This window comes from Crassostrea angulata, chromosome 8 (assembly GCF_025612915.1).
Source record: "Crassostrea angulata isolate pt1a10 chromosome 8, ASM2561291v2, whole genome shotgun sequence".
Taxonomy (NCBI): domain Eukaryota; kingdom Metazoa; phylum Mollusca; class Bivalvia; order Ostreida; family Ostreidae; genus Magallana; species Magallana angulata.
Window position 1 is genome coordinate 57,616,167 of NC_069118.1, and position 23,392 is coordinate 57,639,558.

Here is a 23,392-nt window from a genome sequence, read left to right on the forward strand (position 1 = left end):
CACAGTTGAACGCTGTAAACTGCAACGTCACCAGCGAAAATCAAAGTTCACGCTTGTGGCTGTTACAGTGGCTCTTCCATTAATAAGAACTCACCCTTAGAAAAAGATAGGGATTTTAAGGTATAAATCACATTTGAAGACAAGGCAAAAAGTTAAAAAAAAATGTTAATATAAGCATTTAATCATGATTTTTTGAAAGATGCAGACTCGATCATAACTGCAGCGATGTGTGCACACAAACTTTCATAACGCACAAACGCGCGTTACTCAATTTGTAAGCACACACCGCTGCAGTTATGAGACTGTTACATATCTTTCAAAAAATCAAGAATCATTGCTATTTTATCAAATGAAATATATATATACAATACACATTAAGTTATTAAATCAAGTCAAATTGTAACAGTTTTTCAAGTTAAAAATAAAATAATCATCCGATTATTCTATTTATTCGTGAGTTCGCTTAGGTTTCCTCCCTTAGAATCAAATAATTATCAACGAATGCAACGAAGCCTTCAACTGCTAATATTACAAGCAGTTATTGTAAGATTTTCCTAGGGCTTACCTTGGCTATTTGAACAAAGAATCAAAATACAAAATCAATCTATAATCAGCTATCCGTAGACTATGGGTTTAAGTAAACAATTCTGTTTGCTACCACTGTGCTACACAACCACTATCAATTCACCAATACATGGTCAGTCAAAAGTCACCAAGACACAACCGAACTCACAAAGACAATATCAAGTCACCAAGACACATGTTACAGAAGCAGAGTTAGAACTGAGTGGTCTTTTTGAATTAAGGAATGAATTCAATATTTATTTGTTTTATACGATATAAAATGGTTTGAGGCAGTTTACGCTTTATAAACCGCGAAGCGGTTTATAAAAAAGCGTAAACTGTTTCAAACCATTTTATATCGTATAAAACTAATAACTATTTAATTCATTGCTTAGAATTTCATTTTTTTCCTCTTCATTGTAAATAAATACGGTCATTTGACCTTTAAAATGACGTAAAATTATACAATATTCAAACGTAACGTCAGGCGTATTGATACGTTTTTGACGTTAGTCTTACTATGACGTAGGCAACATTCTTTATACGATATAAATAATTTTTTAGCCAATCAGAAAGCGGTTTACAACCAGAATTAAATTATTAAACAATATACATGTACAAATAACTCACCCTCTCGTCTGATGACTTCCTATTCCATAGCAATATTTTGATATTTAATAACGTTGTGTCTTTTTTAATACACAAAAACTCAACTCTTGTAATATTAAACATAGAAAGCCGACTAATGTTGGACATTCCATCTTCATTTCATTGACATTCGAATTAAATTCACACAGTCTCGTTGTTAATAGCTGCATAAAACCCTGTTCTTGTGAAAAAATCTTGCATATAAATCACTTAAAAGTAAATAAGACGAACGTTGCATTCAGCATATTTATGCGTTTTGAGGTCTCGGTTAAGAAGTTTGCACGTAGGTCTATTGATTTATTTTACCTAGCATTAATATATATATATATATATATATATATATATATATATATATATATATATATATATATATATATATATATATATATATATATATATATCATAGCAGTGAGCGGCCAGCGGCCATCTAGGCAAGACAAAAAAAAATTTGCTGTCGATGACGAACGGAACCTACCGCGATGGCCGCGCACTACACGGTCGTTTAATGATACAAGTGGAATACATTTAAACGACAATTCAAGAGGATCGGAACGATATATACATTGCATAGATATATACATATGATACGGAAAACATTGCAATAACTCTTAAATTGACATATATACCTGCCCATGGTGAATGATATAGATATACATAAAACACACACACACACACACACACACACACACATACTTGCATTATGCCGAAACTCACTACATCAGACTTTACACCTGAAATTCACTACACTATGTTCTAGTTGTGCTATTCAATATATATTAATATTTTTAAGTAATATAAGACATCTTTTTACTATTCTGCTATTTGAAATAGGCAAAATCTCTTTGTAAAAGTTTATGATTTTATACCTGATAGTCACTACATGAGGTCACATGACTCATTGTGAATACACACCAGAAACTCACTACAGTGTGTATTTCTTCCTAATTTACCCCAAAGTCAATACATCTAGCTAGTCATGTGACCGATTGAAGATTTAAAGGAAATTTACCACATAAACCATTCATTACTGAACACACACACACAGAGAGAGAGAGAGAGAGAGAGAGAGAGAGAGAGAGAGAGAGAGAGAGAGAGAGAGAGATCTAATAATTTCAGCAAGCTGCAAGACGAATTATTCTAATACTAATTCTAATACTCAGGCTAATCTAATCAATTCATTATGGTATACTCAAGATGCATATATTGTCAAATTTGTGGAGAACAATATATACTAAGTGAATTCTGGATAAATAAGATTAGACTGCATTTCACACTTTTCTCCACATATGCACGTTTTCTATTTAAACTACATTATATTTAGCACCAGACCCTACTTCGATACAAAGAATCTTATGTTAATTACATATATAATTCAATTATGTAAATTCATTCAACATTTTATGTTATATGTATTGTAATTTGAAACATATACGAGACAGTAATATATCTTATCAAAGGACATGCACAGTCTAGTACCATTGCAACTTGTATGCTTTTATTAACTGTTTTGCCTATAAAAGACACTTTACACTATCACTGTATGACTTAAATAATTAGGATTTCTTGCTAATTTTTACGCACCCTATCAAGACTGAATTTATAAGAAAATCTAATTGAATTGAAAAGTCTTCATGTGTGTTTCATTTCTTTAAAAACATATACTGTTTAAATTAAATAAATTCCTATTTGCCACTTGCTTTGTAAAATCTAGACCTGTGGACTTTGAACACTTCTTCAAACAGAACATAAATCAACTGCAGAATCTTAATTATAATTCATTTTATTTTTGGATCAAACAACTTTAAGCTAAAATTTAAAAGTACATAATTTCATAGTAATTCATGATATATGGAATTTTTTTTATGAATTCAAATAATTTCAATCAATTATTGACATTATCATGCATGATGCGTGCCCTTCTTTACATTTCTGATCATATTTTATCAATTAAAATATCAAATAATGTCTACCCATTTCTGCCATTTCAAAATGTTTCATGGAATAGGAAGTAGAATAACAGACAAAAAAATAAATGTACATTTGTATAAGCCAATAAGCATTTGTCACAAATGCATGGACCCTGTATTAAATTTAGATACTGGCATAATGTTAATATTAACAAATTGATGATACAGCACAAACAGTATGCATTCGAACTTCATTACGGTAACATAATTATAACACATAGAAATTTAACATTGCGACCACCTGGAATTTCATTTTCTGCAACTTCTCAGACGAGAGGTATTATGTTTTTGACAGCAAACTTCACATTGCGCCAAGTGAAGCCTGATAATGCCTTTTCCTTCCTAATGGCGTTTAAACAGTCAAGCTGACCAGGAGTTTTCCCTAGTTTGATAAAGTTATTAAACTGTCGCTCCAAGGATGCCTTTCTACAGCAGTCCATGTGTGACGTTGAACACTGGCTGTGAAAAAAAATAAGATTTTATTATTTTAAAATTGCTGTATCTTTATCATATTTTTGTCATTAAGGTTATTTGTTCTTCAGCCCAAATGTATAGTCTTTATTCAAAAATTGGTATCCTTCCTTTGAATGTTAAAACTGTATGAAATATAGTAAAAAGATATTCATTCATTCATTGTATCCAAGAATTTAAACAAGAGGCCCAGGGGCCACATCGCTCACCTGAGCAACAATTGCCTTAATTCTGATCAAATTAGCATAACAGTATCAAAATATCTTGACAACTAAGTACAGTAAAAACTTGAAAATCTGCCAATTTTTATCCACCTCTTTATTTTTGGTAAATACCAAGCCCCTTTTGTTGTTGTACTTGTAAGAAGATTTTTCTTTTTTCCTAAATAGCCCCCCCCCCCCCCATTTTGTGGCACCACTTTTCGTTATGGAATCAGGGTTTCATCAGACTTAAATCTGCATAACCCGTGCTTTCACACTAAGTACTGAGTTTAGGACCGAAAACTTTCCCAGAATATTTTTAAAGATTTTCTCTATATATTCCTATGTAAAAATCCAAACCGCCATCACGGCCCCGCCCTACCACTAGGGACTGTGATTTCGCAAACTTGAATTTACATAGTTACCCACGGATGCCTCTACACAAGTTTAAGCCTTTACTTGTAATAGTCTTAAAAAAGAAGATTTTTAAAGATTTTCTCTATATATTCCTATGTAAAACTTGATCTTCCAATTGTGGCCCCACCCTACACCCAGGGACTATGATTTGAACAAACTTGGATCTACACTACCTGAGGATGCTTCCATTTTAATTTGAGCTTTTCTGGCCTAATAGTTTTGAGAAAAAGATTTTTAAAGATTTTCTCTATATATAATTTATCCCCCATTGTAGCCCCACCCTACCCCCAGGGACCATAATTTGAACAAACTTGAATCTACAATACCTAATTTATATGCAATTAAGTTACTGTCACTAATGGCAACTGGCAGGTGGTGTCCGTAAAAAGTTTTAAATTTATATAATCAAAGATAATACCTTGTCCTTGAGCCTCAGGTTTTGCATGGGGTGGGCATGATGATCTCTCTGTGCTTAGCTTTTTACTTTTACATGGAACTGCAATACAATATACAATGTTAATTACATCTCGATAAAAATTCACCTCAAGTAGCACAAAAGGTATGAAATTACACAGTATACACTATTTACTATTAACTAGAAAATGTAGTTAACTATGCTCTAAAACGACCATAACTTTTAACCTTACAGGACATCTTTGTACCGGTAACCTAGCCAACAAGCAATTACTGTGCATGTACATTATGTAATGTGTTGAATTACTTAAAGTACTTTGACCAAATAAAACCTCAGGTTATGAATCTTACAGTGTAGTGTTTTATCCTAGATACATTATAAAAAAAAATTGGGAATAAAATACAAGTATGAGGTCAGAATGTCCAGTGTACCGGATTGCACAGTTGGCAGGTTGAACAGTGCACACCCTACTTATATTTGAAACATTTGTTGCAATACCTTCTACTTTAATAGGCTACCTAACTCTGGAATATTAAAAAAGATCTGGATCTAATCAACTGAATGAAAAGTACCTTCCATAGGGGATGCAGTGTTGGAATCATCATCAACTTCTTTTTCACTCTCTGTTTCAGTATCAATAGTTTCTATATTGAAGAAAAGACACATCAATAAACAGCCTTGAAAATTCTTGGGGAATAGACAGAAAATAAAAACATGATTTATAAACACACCTTTGTCAGCGAAATCAATTTCATCAAAGTCTGCTTTTTAAATGTGCATGATTAATGTATATTGAAAAGAAAACTCACTACGTGTGTGAAGATAATGTATATTGGCAAGGAAACTCACTACATGTGTGTGGTAGTTATTAAGGAATAAGGAATCATTCTTTCAGTACATGTATTATGAGGTGATTATTTTGGTCGGGGCGTGATCAAATCCAACGAAGCTCGAGGGCTTTATGATGGATTTGACAATTTCCAGCAGTTGTACAATTAAATATTTGAATATAAATAAGCAAACCCTGCTTGCGCCCAAATCATACGTTATTTGAATTTAATGGACTGTATAGTACAAAATCAACTGTGTTATCATATGTTATCACAAGCAAAAACACTGAAAAAGTTAATTTAAATGAATATGGACAAGGAAATTTACTACATGTGTGTGGAAATGTATATTGGCAAGGAAACTCACTACATGTGTGTGGTAATTTAAATGAATATGGACAAGGAAACTCACTACATGTGTGTAGTAATTTAAATGAATATGGACAATGAAACTCACTACATGTGTAGTAAATGTACACTGGCGAAGAAATTCACTCATATGTGTGTGGGAAATGCATTCAAAATGGAAAGGAAATTCACCACATGTGCAGGAAATGTGTACCAGTATTTGTTATGACATATGTTACACATAACTATTAAATACATTTTAATACATGTACATGTATCAAATCAAAATGAACACTAGAAACATTAAGTAAAAGTAACCTTCATTGTTCTCCTCACTGTCCTGGTTGACATCAAATGGGTTATCATCAAATGGATTATCATCAGGTGAATCTTAAAGAGAACAATAGTTGTAACAATTTATTATTAAATTATATAGTATTTATTACTGTGCAGTTCTGAACTACATGTACTCTCGCGCAGTAAACTCAATATTATACAGGATAAAAATTAATTGATTCACTGATTATACTAATTCTTGTTGTAAAAAACAATATGAAATGATAAACCATGTGCATTTTTTTTTGAAATCCTTTTGACATTTAAATCACATTAACACACCAACAATTATTAAAATTGTCACATACTTGTCGCCAAGGTAGGTTGGCTTCCCCATAATCATATCTTAACTCTTCTCCAGCTTTAATATCTCTATTTGCAAAGAGGCAGAGCCTTGGATAATTCTCGGTAACCAAAAGGCGCATAACACAGTTATTCAACGGACTTCCGACTTCCTCGTCCTTTATATACTTCCCCTTTCTTTCAGTGTTAGTTGCATCAATGCTACAAACAAAAAAAGCAATTTTATAGATTTCTGCAGGGTTGCACCCAGTATTTAATGAAAATGAATTTACACATATATGTGTGAAAGTGGGACTGGTTTGATCATCGGTGGTTATATATAGCTCAGTTGGTAGAGTACATATCTAGTGATTCTGGATGCCCTGGTTCAAATCTCTGTTTGGCCGTCATTATATTTCCAATCCTGTTACGTATGCATAGTGTTATTTTAGTCATCAAGCAAAGATGTCAGAATGATTTATTCACTGAATTATAGTGTAATCATGGTAATAGAAAATACCTTATCATTGTATAAAACTTTTTATCTCATGCTCACTTTACTTTCCTTTATAAAGTGCAAATAGTTATACAGGATATCATTTTCATCTCCATATTTAGTTGAAATGTACGTAACAATGGTTTTTTGCCAATTCTCAGAACTCATAACCTGCCGCAATCACTGCAATTTCTAAAAACAAATTGCCAGGGTGGTGAGAATATTCAAACACAATTTTTTTTTTATTAATTTCTAATTAATTTTCTGTCATCAAAATCTGACCTAAATTGTACAATTCCCAGCATCTAGTAAACTGTATATGGATATCAATTTCACATTCTCATAAGAACCAGAAAAAGTTGTATTACAAAAAATCTCTCTCTCTCTCTCTCTCTCTCTCTCTCTCTCTCTCTCTCTCTCTCATAACAATCACAATAAATATATTATATTTGCTTACCACTTCAGACCATTCCACTTAAAGTAAAACATATAACTAGTATGTTTTATTTTGCGCTTCTTTTCTCTTTCTTCTGCTTCCTTGGGCACAATTCTCTCTCCAACATATTCTACCAAAAAGCTTCCTTTTGGAAAATTTTGAGTTGCAAAAACCTCATATCCTTAAAATAAGAAAAAAAATATTGGTGAATATTTTGCATTACATGATTGTACAGTGTGTTCACAAATCATGTACAAAACCTAATTTATTTATAAATGCCTTTTATTATGGAATTATTTGTATAATTGTGATTATCAAATGCAAGGGGCTAAAATTGTTCCAGAAACTAATGACAATTTTCATTTAAGGATCTGCATAATCAAGGGAAACAAATGTGTGAAACTGAGTAGATTGGTACATAAAAACAAAGAAATGATACTATATATTTTCTATTACACTAGACTCTGACCCGTGCATGCACTGTTTGACATATTGCATATGATATCGGACATTCACGAAATAGATACATCGACACACCATATTTACATAACCAAGCTTTAAGCCTACAACATTGCTATTAATTTCACTACACTCTGCTTAGTTAGAATAATCTAACTGTGTCTCGGGACAGGCCTTCACCACAGTTGAAATGCCTCTCATATACCCGTAATGTAGCAAAAAATTGCATAATCGCTTCGAAACGGTTTTGGAGAAAATTATTGAAGCTGCATTGTGATTAACAGTCAAATTATCCATAACAAACCATTTTGAGACTGTAAATACCTTTCTTCTAAAAATTTAATGAAGAATTCAACACTTTTTTACCAATGTTTTTTACTCACTTCGAATTTACACAACATGTTGACGTTCAAACTCTCAGGATATAGCAAATTTTCAATGAAAATTTAAACATATGTGTATTATCGTTTCTGAGTTTATCCATGCAAGTGTGATATTGTGGAAACATAAACTAAAGAGCCTCCCGTGATTTAGCGTGAATGGAATGCACATGCGCAAGATTGTAGAATTAAAAAAATCCAGATGATTCCGGATTTTTAAAAGGAATTTTCGTTGATTATTAATAAGCGAAGCTTGATTGAGAAAAAATAAAAACAAACTGGTAATCTTCAAATACCAATGATGTTTAAAAATAAAAACAAAAGACAGTTCTCTTCTGATTTCTCGATATTAAAGCCCAAAAATTCGAGTCTTTTATTTTAATGTATAGTAGTAATAGATGTGTATCAACTCACCAATTCTTCTGTTGATCAATTCAACTTTTAATGCATCACAGTCCAGTCCAGTCCATAAATTCTGCCTCTCTTTTAGGGCTTATTCGTTGTTTCTAGCACATAAATAAATTACTCATTAGAAAAAAGTTTTATTTCAAAATATGCAAAATTTGTCTTTTAAACTATCACATTGATTTTAAAATCAAATTATCTTAAGGCCTTCCATTTTGGTTTGCAAACTCCTTTTCAACTATTTCAAGATCAAAATAAAAACTTTATCAATATTACTTATATAATGCACACGGTCATAATCACTTGTCCGAATGGACAAGAAGGAAAAAAAGTTAATGTAGAGCCCTGACACCGTGCATACATAAAAAAGATATATTACATACATAAATTAGAATGCTAATTTTACACAAACAGTCCCTGAAACATTCTACGTAAGCACACGTTGAACGGAATCTGGTGAACGCTAATGAAAGGTGAACAATGAGCGAAGGCAGAGTGCACATGAAGCGCTGAAAGATGAAGGGTGAACGATATGTGAACGCAAGATGAAGATTTATTCGGAGTGTCTCGATGGTTATCCTTACATTGTATTTTGACGGAAATCAGGAAAAACATGCTAATAAACAGTGCTGCTATCTTGAAAGTTGACAAAACAGTCCTATCCTATCGACTATCCTGCAAATAATATCTATCCTGTATTATCTTTAAAGTTATACCATACCATTTATGCATGTTTAGGAATAACAGTCAAATTTAAGACCATAATATTAATTTTATCAACAGATAATCGAGTAATGTAATGATAAAAATGTCTAAATAATACATAAAACCATTGTTAATCTATAAATTAACACGCATTTATGTTTACTATCTTAAGTTGATCTGTTCAGTAAGACAGTTTATTGTCGAACATGGATATGTTTGTGATTTGGAATCGAAGGAATTATTATTTGAATCGTGAAAAATACACAAATACAATGTCTGTTTCTTATATTTATATATATATATATATATATATGTGTCGAATCGTTAGTTGATTGAATTCTTCTGTTTTTAAACGACTGGACTGACTATCTTAAAATGAATCATTAAATATTATTTGTGTATCAATTTATCGCTGTATTGTGTAACATAAAATTTTCACAGTAACTGCATACTTAAGCCATTTTCGGATCAACAAAAAAAATGCCTGTTTAGGAGAGTGATAAAAAACAACAACAGCAAAAAACAGACCTGCTCAAGAATGAGTACTTTAAATTCCACGGATTAAATTCTAATTAAAATGATGCTTTATGTGTAATATTAGTTTCCTTTCACCTTAACGCAAGGTTTTTTTCCTCATTTTACTGAGATCGATTCTTTCATTTTTGAAGTTCCGAATGAAAATGAATGAAAACGGACTGAATTCGAACGATAAGTGAACGGTGAACGATAAGTGAACAAAGGTGAACGCACAATGAGCGCTTTCTGAACGGTGTGCACAAAAGGAGCGGAGTGAAGAGTGCAAGTGAACGCACTGTGAGTGCACGGTGAGCGCACGGTGAATGCACGGTGAGCGCATGGTGAATGCACGAAAAAATGGGAAAGTAGATGGTTTAAGGGACTGTAATACTTAATACTGTCGCCTTGTTTTTTTTATTATCATAAATTTGATAAAACCATTGATTAATTCACTTTCCTGTTGTGATAATTTCACTTACAAACAAAACAGACCGAGCAACTGATTTTGTTCAAATTGCTGATAAAACAATTTGAGCATATATTGTGACTGTATGACAATTATAGAAAACTTCAATATGTCACACTAAGCAAAAACAAGAATAAACATCTAAATATGAGAATTTGAGATATCACCGGTAAAATGTTTACTTAAAGAATGAGAGATATGCACACCCAAATAACTTTAACATATCAATGGTATTCGATACACATGTACTGTTGTTTGAAATATACCTTAAAAGTTCAACTGTATGTACAATGTTAAAAATTTCACTTACTGCAATTTTCCCCCTTGAATAAGCTGCCATCTTTTTAGTTGACTGCTTTATAACTTACATAAGCTAGAAAAAAGAAGAAGAAGAAGTTGTACATGAATGCCAATACAAATTAAAATGTGAGTTATATGAGATGCCATATTTCATTAATGTGAGTTATGAGATATTATACTAAATGTATATAAGGTGGATAATTATCAACTTTTCACTTAATTATTATTATCATTATCACCTCATGATGACTATTGATTTATCACATGAAATCCAATTCAGTGAAAATCACTATACATGTACATGATGTGTGTGGAAATGTATATGGACAAGGAAACTCACTACATGTGTGTGGTAATTTAAATGAATATGGACAAGGAGACTCACTACATGTGTGTGGAAAGGTATATTTGCAATGAAACTCACCACATGTGTGTGGTAATTTAAATAAATATGGACAAGGAGACTCACTACATGTGTGTAGGATTGTACAGGTAACTCTCGATAGCTGGAAGTCCATGGGTCCAAGGAAAAACTTTGAAGTTTCAAGAGTTCGAGTTTTCAAGAGTTCGGAATTTTCTGGGTTTACCAATGGGTTTTAAAATTAGTCTTACCGGATGTTATGATTAAGCCATTTAATTAGTGCTAACCTTACGCTCATGCTTAAACAACGTTTTCTTTTCAGTAAAATATACAGAACTGGATGTTTTTAAAACTAAATTCAAACAACTATTGAATAAATTCATAATATAATTATTTATTTTATGCACCATATTAAGACCAAATTGCTCAGTAATACTGGAGTGCGAGACGATTAACATGTCATAAATGTGATAACTAAGTATCAACCATTGTTCCCACCGTAAGGGTCCTTCACCAGCTGTAAGAACTTGTTCAGCAATATAATCATTACAATGACAATGATGCTGATAAGCATACTTTTAACAGTTTTATAATTCTAAAATTTGACCATGGCTCAATATTATCGTTTCATCTCAATTAATTTCTCATTTTCATTGCGTCTCCAAATTATCGTAAAACGGTTGTGATAATGATAGATTAGGTATTGGTATAGTCAGTCATCAAACAATTATCACCTTGCAGGACAAGTGCTGCCTGAACAAACAACTCGTGACCTAAGTCCCGCGTCTAAGGTGTTATTTAGGTATAGCGCTTGGAGATACACGGAGACTTTGAGGTATCGAGAGTAAGAAACTATAGATTATGAACGGGACTGCAGTTTGACTTAGAGAGATCAAGCTAGGGTTTTCGAGAGATCAAGAGTTTGAGAAATCAATAGTAAATTTGCTTAGTTATATAGGGGAAAAAATCGGGACCCTAAGACTCACTTCCAGCGATCAAGAACTTCGATCCAATCAAAGTTCGAGCCATTGAGAGTTACCTGTATATTGGCAATGAAACTCACTACATGTGTGTGGTAATTTAAATGAATATGGACAAGGAAACTCACTACATGTGTGTGGTAATTTAAAGTAGATCCAGTGTTCTGTGACGTCACACTTTTTTGTAAAACTTTGAATTTTTTAAAAATTGTGCAAGATAGTTTTATTTATTTTATGTGAATATTATCACATGGATGTAATTAGAATTATTGGTAGGTTCAAGATAATTTCGCACTTAATTTTATACTAAATTTCCAAATTTTTATATATTTTATCTTTGCAAAGGGGAAATAACTCTTTTTCTGACTTTTCTTTCAGTTGTATGTCTAAATGTTATAGTTTTTCTTATTCCAACGATTAATTTTAAAATATTTTTGTAATTTTAGTTTTCTGTTAAAGTTGACATTAAAATTAAACAAGAAAAACAAATTTCTGCCTACAAGATTTTACTTTTAACAGAAAAAAATACAATTTTCTAATGCTAAAATATGCTTTAGTTTATGTTTATCTGGCATCTCAAAAAGTGTGATGACATGTATATTTTTTCTAACAATTGATGACATTTAAGTCTATTAAGTCGAAATCAGTTCGGTTTTTCAACTTTCCTCAGAGAATTTTACGAGTATGGAGCTACCTTAAATGAATATAGACAAGGAAACTCACTACATGTGTATGGTAATTTAAATGAATATGGACAAGGAAACTCACTACATGTGTGTGGTAATTTAAATGAATATGGACAAGAAACTCACTACATGTGTGTAGGAATGTACATTAATTGGCAATGAAACTCACTACATCTGTGAGGTGAATTTATACTGGTGTAATTGGGAAACTTGCTATATGTGTCTAGGAAATATATATTATATTGGCAAGAAAATTGACACTACATGTGCATATGAAATACATAAAATTGTTGGCAATGCAACCAACCATGGTAAATGTTGGTTGCAAGAAAACTCATTACACAAGGTGGGTTGATTCACATGTATAAAATAATGTATATGTTATTCAATTGAAACTTACTGCACAAGATTGGTAAAGAGGCAACACACAGACCATGAATATCAGGCATTATTACATGATTGTCCACTTATGCGCCAAAAGTATGTCAATTTTTTGTTTTTCCCTATATATTTCATCGAAAACAAGACTTTTTTTAAAAGGTTTTCAGGTCAGATTATTGGTCAGATTTTGAAGAAGTTGATATTGATTTCCAGCATAGTAGATTCAATTTCCACTTGTTGTCGTACATTAGTTTTTGACAACTCATTTGTAAAATTTGAATATTTCAAACACAACACTGAGATAGTTTTTAAGAGCTCTACTATATATTTTTTGCAATGTATGAGCCGAAAAATCTTACTTTGAACTGTTTATATTAAATTTCAGTAATAGAAGGTTGGAAAAATATTCAAATAAGATGCAAAAAGAGCTAGAAAAATTCTTAATGTATCAATCCAAGTCTTTTCAATGTACATGGTCAAAGGGTTTCATTTTAAATTAATTTTCAATTAATATATGGTGAAAAGAAAAAATAAATTGACCTACTTTTGGCACCTGAGTGTACATACATGTATATGTCCCTGATTTCCTGAACTCAAGTATAATTTAAGCTGGTCGATTGGGGAAGGGGGGGGGGGGGGTGCATAAAAAAACCCCATTAGAAAACCTCTTTATTTTTAACCATATGTAATTTACATCAGCTCTAGTTTTAAAAAAAAGAAAAAGCAACCATCTGGTTCTTTTTGGGGGCAATCTCAAAATACAGGTATATTTTTCTATAGGAATATTTAGAGAATTTTCATTTTCCGCACTTCGTAGCAGATTTAAAAAAATACTACAATAGAGATTTTCTTTGAATTGTGATATCGCGATTAGCAATATCATTTTGAACCTTATATGTAAAAAATACTAAATTCAACCATCTAGTTTAAGTGAGGGTCATCTCAAAATATGAACAGTTGATAAATTTTGCTATATACATGTATTTTGGGTACATGTATTACAAATGTAGATTAATTGCTATGATGGATTCATTCAAAATGAAGCAAAATAACCCTGGAGATACCATCATTTAGTGTATACAATTTCATAGGGTTACGATTTTTACTTTTTCTTTTTTCCTATATACTCCTACAAAGCTTCATTTTATCATAATGTCGACATATAAAGCAAGATCAATGGCAATGCTCACCTACCAAACCACAGAAAAATTGGTGAAAAAAAATTGTTTATCATGTGTTTATTGTGTTCAATTTAATAAATGTCTATATCTATATAAAAATCATAAAAGGTTGAAATACACTGTATTTTACTCGATCAGAATGCACAAAAACATGAACCATGCAAACTAAAGTCAGCCTCAACCTTAAACCAGATGAGAATTGCGCAGATTAAACAACTCATTTTAAGGTTTAATTGATTAACATTTTAGACAGAAAATTAGAAAGTAAAAATGCTCATATTCATAAATTGTCAGTCCAACCAAATTGAAATTAGACCATACAATTAGACAACTCATACATCATGCGCACACTACCGAGAGAGTTCTCCATACATGTATGTATTTGTTTTATCTCTGTAATATAAATAAAAAAGGCTCTTGTAATTTTTAAAACAACAATTTGGGTCAATACTAATATCAAATCTCCTCTTGCTTGATCTTAGATTCAGATAACCACAGACATAGTCAAAATGATGTACATGTAGCTAGCTGGGTGTTCAAGAAATAGACAACTAGACATGAACAATTCATGAATTACATGTATTACCATGATGACTTCAATCTAATGTTTCAACATGTGCCCTATTTGCAAAACATCCTTGTTTATTCACCTGCCATTTTTTATATGCATTGTTCCATCCAGATATACCACCCCCTCCCCATCTAGAATTTGAATTTTTCCTTTAAATGTACCACCCTCAAGTCATGAGATGAGCTGCTACAATCCCCTCCCCCTGAAATAGTTTTCTTTGTTTGTGTCAGAGAGGAATTTAGTGTTTTTTGTTACCAATATTCTGGGTTGGATTTCTGCAGACTGCCCCCAATAGGCATTCCTGTATCTTGCTATAAAGTGATGTGAAACTCAGAAAGGGGCTTATTTTTCAGGCAATTTGATTCATCATCTGATAGTCTATAGAAAGATATATTAAAGACTGGATGGTGCACCTTATTCCTTAACCACAGAAACTGTTTTTGATATCTATTTTTACTTTTTTTCTTCACTTGACTTTAACTTTTTAGCATCCGAATTATCATTAAGCTAGTCAGAAACTTCAACTTAAAAGTAAATGTCCCCTTAGGCTACCTCTTTTGTAATTTATAGAAAATCTTTAATTTTATTCATACAGTCATTGACCAGTTCCGAATAGTTCATATGTTGAATAGCAAATAGTTATGGAAATAAAAGTTGGAGAAAAAATCATTACCTTTAATATAATACACTTATAATGCTTGTTTAAATTTTGCAGTAGTTTCATTTTTTGCGGTCATATACATGTACGTATTCAATACTACAGTCTTACATTAGTCAACCAATATTAAACTTTTGCTTTGCCAGGTCATTGCAACGTTATCATGTGCATAAAATAGTCTGTTGACGCCTTATATTTTCACATGTAACAAGATTTCTTCTATCAAAAGTTGTTTTGGTATTATTCTTACATACCCATATAAGCATGCAGGATATAAATTTAAAAAAATGCAGAAGGATGAAAAATCTTATTAAGCTGCCATTTTACAAATTGCAAAAACTCAATTTGTTTTTGTTTAGCTGTTTCAGGATTATATGAAGAAATAGATTAAAACAATTACTTCTGGAATTCATTAAATTTTCTTACTAAGTCTTAAATAAATCATATTGAACCACAGTAATGATAAATGGAGGTGCGGCAACTGTACTCCGACAAGATATTAGAATTTAGAAACTACATGTAGTCTAAAGTATTGTTATAGTGATCTTGTTTGTTAAATCCATGCAAATTAAATTAACTGTATAGGTTAAAAGAATTGCCAATAGCTGGTTGGTATGCATCAAACCTCTTTTTCAATAGGTTCAATTGATGGTGTTTAAATAGGGCTAAATTTTTTTTATCCCAGGAAACAGCTTTGCTATTCAGAACTTATTGATTTATTCGTAAATGGTAAAATGGCTTCCAATATAAGTTTTTAGGACAAAATTCTAAATAAAGCAATATTGCATTACTATCAGCAATAATATAGCGTACATCAGCCAAAGAAAAAAAAAAGATTTCAAAACAACACCCAGGAATATTTAGCACCGCCAAATCTATACCCTATTCAGTACTGGTCATTCTATAGAAAGAATAATCTTACCGTGACCAGGCTACGCTCAGGTCACAGTAAGAATTCGTCCCATATACTTGTAATGTAGCAGCTGCAAAGCGGATCTGCTTGCATCGACTTTAAGTCTGTTAAAAACAATCTGCAGGAGTAAAACACAGCATTTATATTACAAACCTTTTTGAAAATGCATATGTAATTAAGTCCACAAAATATTCATTATTAATATAATGGGTCATACAAAGGCATTTTGTTAATATATCTGTGGTAGAGTCAGGTATATTGCATTCCTACTAGCTCTGGCTAGTGGGTTAACCCTTTATCTCGCTCGGTAGAGTGCTTGACTGGCGTGCCAGAGGACCCTGGTTCAAACCCCAGCAGAGGCAAAAAGTGTCTCTGTTTGAATTTGCCTGCCATTTTGCACTCGAAATATCTCGGATTTTATCATTAACATGGCGACCAGTGATTTCATTGCCAAAACCGTTAATGTGGTAAAATGGGATTATAAATGAGCAACATTGTAGGTATATGAGACCAATCAAATGAAAATATAGGCAAGATACAACCGAGATATTTCTTTTTTCATTTGCTACTAAGAATTACAGTAAAGGGCACAAATTCTATCATTTAACCGGGTTAGTTGGACATGTGTCATTTTAAGAAAAGACCATTCTGTCTAGTCAATCGACGGTAATAATTATTGTTTATCATTGCATTGCATCGATTTCGTTGATCAAAATCATACTAATATGTTCCAAAGATTTATCATTTATTTAGCAAAATAATTTTATGAAAATAATACAAGAATAAAAGACATGTTATTTAAAATGTCAATTTTTAAAAAAAGTGTTATAACCAAGCTATGTAGCTAAATTAGGAGATTGTGCTGGACTTGATCACGTTACATTACAAGTGCAGCTGTTAAACACATGCACATGCTGACGAAACGCAGAGAGGTTCTACACTTGTTCACACGTTCAACTTCTCCTACAAGATTGTCACTAATTATTCAAACGACTTACAGTTCTTACGTAGCTTCTTTTCCTTTTTGGGGGGGCTGTAGTAATTCGTATAAAGCATGCAGGATGGAGGGGTTTGTTTTGTGACATTTTCTTTTTACCGGATATGTCGCGTCGTAACACTGTCAGGTCAAGTCGTACACAGACCAATTCGTATACAGGTCAACTCGTATACAAAGAATTGTTCTCATATGTATTACAGGCACTCAAATCAATAAACTTCAATTAAAAAAAAAAAAGAGGTAAACTTCAATGAATTTGAAAATGAAGCAGAGTAAAATTGTTTAAATAATTACCTTGTTAAAGAATATTTTTTTTACTTTTGGAGAGTGTTTACAAGATTCAGTATTTATTTAGCTCTCTTGTAGGTTTTTTGTTTTTGTTTAACAAGTTTGCATTGATGTCATTAATCATGAGGATGAATATGGTGTTAAAATTGATCCCGAAAGATTGGGGGGGGATATTGTTTTTATAATGATTTATTAAATTTTAAAATGAAAAAAAAATGAGTTTCCTCATGGGGATCAAACTTCATATATATCTACATATAGGATCTTTCCTTAAACTTATTAGAACCATTTCTTTGTATCAATGTAATGAAAGATAAATAAGGGTGCAAATGATAATAATAATAATAAAAAAAAAGATTCAGAGAGTTTTCTAAGTGATTTACTGCATGTATTAAATTTTAAACATTAAATTAAAAATTATTGGTTTCCTTATGGGGGTGTAATTTCTTAATAAAAGGGTTTTCCTCAAACTAATGCTCATTATTTGTTTGTAATAATGTCATTAGGGGGAATTAGGGTGTACATTCTGGTCCTGAAAGATGCATGTGGTTTCCTAAATGTTTAACTATACCTGTCAGATCTTTCAACGATAAAAAGAAAATAATGTGTTTCCTCATATGGGTCATAGTTTATGATAATAGGATTTTCAAAAAAAAAGGATAAAAGGGGTTTTCAATTTAATTAATACTGATTTTTAACATTAAAATGAAAAACACGGTTTTTCCTTTGGGGTGCAATTTGTAAATGAGCCTTTCCCTTAAACTAATACTGATTATTACTTTGTTTTAATGTCATTAAGGATAAATTAGGGTTTAACATTACTGATTTTTTAACGTTAAAATGAAAAGTTTGGGTTTCCCCATGGGTGTTTATGTAAATAATAATAGGATTTTTCCTAATAATTATTCTAATAATCATTTCTTTGTTTTAATGCAAGGAAGAGTAAATTATGGTGCAAAAATTAAGCTCATGAAATTAAAGGGTTTTTATAAGTGATTTACCGTACTGATTTTTTGGGGGGCATTAAATTGAAACATAGAGTTTTCTCATGAGGGTGTAATTTAATGAAAGAATTAATATGTGATTAATATAGAGCATCAATTTGCTAATTTTTCTTGATTGATTGAAGAGAACTTTACTAAGAAACTCCACAATTAAAGCCGTTGAACAGAAAATATTTCTTTATTTTGGATAAAATATGTTGGGTGTAAATTTGAAAGTTAAGAAACATATTGTTTATTTCTTCATGATTAATTGTTTGTTGTGAATTCCAAAAGAGAATATAATGAAAAGATTCCCCAGTTAAGGCCTATGAAAAATTGTTGACCCCCTTGAGGAAATCCATATTTTTCTCCTCTTGATAAAAAGTATATACTGTAGAGAGTCTAAATTTGAAAAGTTCCAAGTTAATGTTAATTTTTTCTTCATTATTCTTTAATTACCCGAACTAATAACAACACATTTTCACAATTAAAACCCCAAAAATGTTAAGAAGAACATGCAGGAGGCACATAATTCTCGATTGTGCTACATGCAACTTGTTAAAGTCTAGAGGAAATTCTAACTTTTTGAGAGTTTATCAAAAATTTCAATGGTATACTAAAATTGTAATGAAATAAATGATTATTTAAAACACAAATTAAAAAAAGCACACACTACATGTGTTTGACTACTACCGAAATTAAACCCAGTTAAACGTAAAAAAAAAACCCATCTTAACCATCTACAACTTTATGAGGTGACACACACAAAGACATGTAAATTTTCCTCAATTTAGCTGCAGAATAACGAAAAATCAGATGTCGCATTTAAACAAATGATCTAAAATTATATATTCGAAAGAAAATTGGTGTAAAAATCAACAAAAGATTAATTTTTCATGAAAGAAATAAGTGATCGTACCTTCTTTTGCGTTTCCATTATTTCCATAGGAAGTTGAATTTGCGCATGCGCAAATGTGGCAAGGGGGCAAAGTGTGTAACATCCCCATTAAGACTCGATATCGTGTGTAACAAAATTCATGTGTAAACCGGAAACTCACACTTTTTGTAATTTTGTATTTTCTGGGTAAATCATGGTCGAAAAACCCGATTTACGGGGTTCTGCAAACTTACTACACGGATTTGTGTCGTAGGTTTTGAAAATGTAGTAAGTTGCACGTGTGTAAACTAGTACATGTCGTAGGTGTCGGCATGATACAAACGCACACACACACACACACACACATATATATATATATATATATATATATATATATATATATATATATATATATATATATATATATATATATATATAGAAAACTTAAATGAATAAAAACACAAAGTCCGAGTAAAACATAAGCGCTTTCATTTTCATCTTCAGATGTTTTACAACTAACCAAGGTAACGCCGTTATTGTGACGTCATAATAACGGCGTTACCTTGGTTAGTTGTAAAACATCTGAAGATGAAAATGAAAGCGCTTATGTTTTACTCGGACTTTGTGTTTTTATTCATTTAAGTTTTCTATATCTTATCCGACCACTGTGATTTTTTTCTGGATTTACCTATATATATATATATATATATATATATATATATATATATATATATATATATATATATATATATATATATATATATATATATATGTGTGTGTGTGTGTTTTGCCTCGGACTAGAACACACCTCACAGCCTACTCAATATTCAGGGTCATGAACCCTGGGGAGCATTCATTATTGTCCCCAAGAGAGACAACTCTTGAAAACGTGCATTAACTATAGTCCGTTTCTTAATCTTATTAAAATAAATAAATTGAGAAAAGTTTTCAAAGTATTTTAATTATAAATAATACATATAACAATGAGTAAAAGGCATGAAAAAGGCATGAAAGAAGTACATTTATTTATCAAATATAGTAGGCTGGTACATGTACCTGGTGAATATTAAATGTATATTGCTTGTAGATACATGTATAAATCTACACAACTACATTCAATTAATACACTGTGTTATGTAAACTGAAAAAAAATACACAGGTTGTAAGAGATCTTTTTTAAAATGAATTTTCTTAAAATGAAAAATAAATTAATGAAATTGCATATATCATTCTAAAAAAATCATAATACTAATTTTGAAAGTCAAATACTGAGTTAAATGAAAGATAAAGAATTAAATACTCTTTGTTTTAAAAACAAAGCACGAGTCTTGTTATTATTTACATATGTGTTTTATTGGTGTAAGTTTCTTTCAAATGTTGCTTTTTTCTATTAATAATATCATTTAATATCATTTATGATCACATCGAATCAGTATGGTAATTTCATACTTTATATTATTTGTAAACAAACATAAGACTCGAGCTTTGTTTACATAACAATAAATTCTTACCCCTGTATCTCTCTTATAACTTGAATTCTAACATTCAATAATGGTCAATTATTCAAAATGTGCAAGTAAATAATTTTATGCATAAAGAAACTGAAAACAAAATTTTGATCTAAAATCGTGTCCAAGTCCTTTTAAAAAAAACTTGTATAAAATAGTAAGGCTAAATTCCAATTTAAAAAAAATAGCTGTTTCCAAAAATGTTACATGTATATGAATATCTTATATAAAAACATATGTTAGATGGATGGGTAGGAAAAATACAAATTAAGTGCACTCGATTAAAAGTTTGCTGGTATTCATCATGTGAACACAATTCATCCAGTAACATTTAAAGTTATGCAACATAAATAAGAATGTTATGAATGATGTGTATAGAACAAATTCTTCTGTGGTTGGCTCCATAAAAAGGCAGAATAAGGTTCCATTCTAATCCTCATGCATTCCATTCAAGAAATATTCATTAATGTCATGGTCTGGAAACTAAAATAGAATAAACATAAAGTGTTAAGAGAATTACATGTAATTTTTGCAAGCATTGTGCACTCATCAAATACTTACATGTATATATTCAATGACGTTATTTATGGAATGTGCAATTACTAACAATGTAATCTTTTCTAATATTGTACATACATGTATTACATAATTTTGCCACTAATTTTAAACCCAGCTGACCGTTTCTTTTTGTTATATATATACAGCGTCAAAAGATATACTGAGCAAAAAAAGTTTAGCAATTCAAAATATTTGATATAACACACAGTAACAGAAATAAGATACAACCTGCATATTTAATAAATTTATGGGATTGTTATAACGTGAATAAACTGGATTAAACTTTTTAGTCAATCTTGCTCCGTTACGCAAGAAAACAGCGTAAAACTTAATAGGGGTTAAGGTCTTTAAGTCACCGTCAATTTCAGTATTTTGTGTGGCCTCCATTTGCAGCAATAACAGTCATACAGCGGCGTCTCATGCTCCTAATCAGGTTTCGTACCTCTTGCATTGAGATCTGATTCCACTCATGCTGCAGGGCAAGGACCAGTTCCGCTACGTTGTTGACGTTATGTCGCTGTCTTAAATGACGACCAAGAATGTCCCAAACGTGCTCAATTGGTGACAAATCTGGCGATCGTGCAGGCCAATCCAAAGTGACAATATTGTTTTGTTGAAGGGTGGTTTGTGTGTGACGTGCTGTGTGCGGACGGGCATTGTCTTGCTGTAGGATTCTTGCATTACCTTGGCGCAAAAAGGGGACAACTACAGGAACGACAATCTCGTCGCAGTATCTTTGAGAATTTAACGTCCCATTAACTACCACAAGCACCGTTTTACCCCGATGGCTTATTCCACCCCAAACCATGACACTTCCGCCGCCATAACGATCACGTTGGATAATGTTTTCTGGGTCAAATCGCTCGTTACTGCGTCTCCAAACACGAAGTCTTCCATCTGCAAAATCGACGTTAAATCGCGATTCATCGGTGAACAGAACCTCATTCCATTGTCTCTGAATCCAGCGACGGTGAGTATTGGCCCATGCGATGCGGGTTTGTCGATGACGTTGAGTTCATGGTACTGCAATGAGAGGTCTTCGAGCTCGAAGATTTGCTGAACGTAGCCTGTTTTTTACACTTTGACCACATAACCTTACTCCAGTAGCTCGGTGCAACTCTTCTGCAACTCTAGGAGCAGCCATGAAACGGTTACGTCTTGACGTTGTTACAATGAAACGGTCTTGTCTGACAGTCGTTTTACGTGGCCGTCCTGAACGCTGTCGATCGCTGACGTTTCCAGTGGTCCTAAATCGGTTCCAAAGTCGGCATATGTTAGACGGATGCACATTGAATTCCTGAGCAACATCTCTCTGCGAGCAACCAACAATTAACATCCCTATTGCCCGTTGACGTTCATTTTCAGAAAGTCCTGGTCGTTTCCCCATTAGACGTTTTTGCAACTTTTCACCGGTTTTCCTTTAAACACGTGTTCGACAAGTTTTCTATAGGAAGTAAACTTTCCCTGGACTGTGATCATTCAAGCATAACCTATTGTATTGTTTCATTGTATCAACGCAAGACATCATGGATTTAACGCGTCGAGCTTTTGAAAAAACCATTGTCTTTTGATTCCTTTAATTCTATTGACCTCAGAGAAATACATAATAGACAAATCAAGAACTCTTTTTAAAATTATATCTAATCAAAAGCAATTGCTAAACTTATTTTGGTCAGTATAGTTGCATCATGTGGATGTACTTTCAGTAATTTTAAAAGCCATAAAAACATTTCAGTACTACAAAACACTTTTAATTTGTCAAATGGTTTTACAAATGAAATATGAACTAATATACCAGTAAGTCACAAG

At 31.9% G+C, this 23,392-nt stretch overlaps 1 pseudogene; it reads right to left on the bottom strand.

The window, feature by feature from the left end:
* Positions 1–4,769: 4,769 nt before the first annotated feature.
* LOC128158592 (N-lysine methyltransferase KMT5A-like) lies at positions 4,770–17,491 on the bottom strand (annotated as a pseudogene).
* Positions 17,492–23,392: the final 5,901 nt, after the last annotated feature.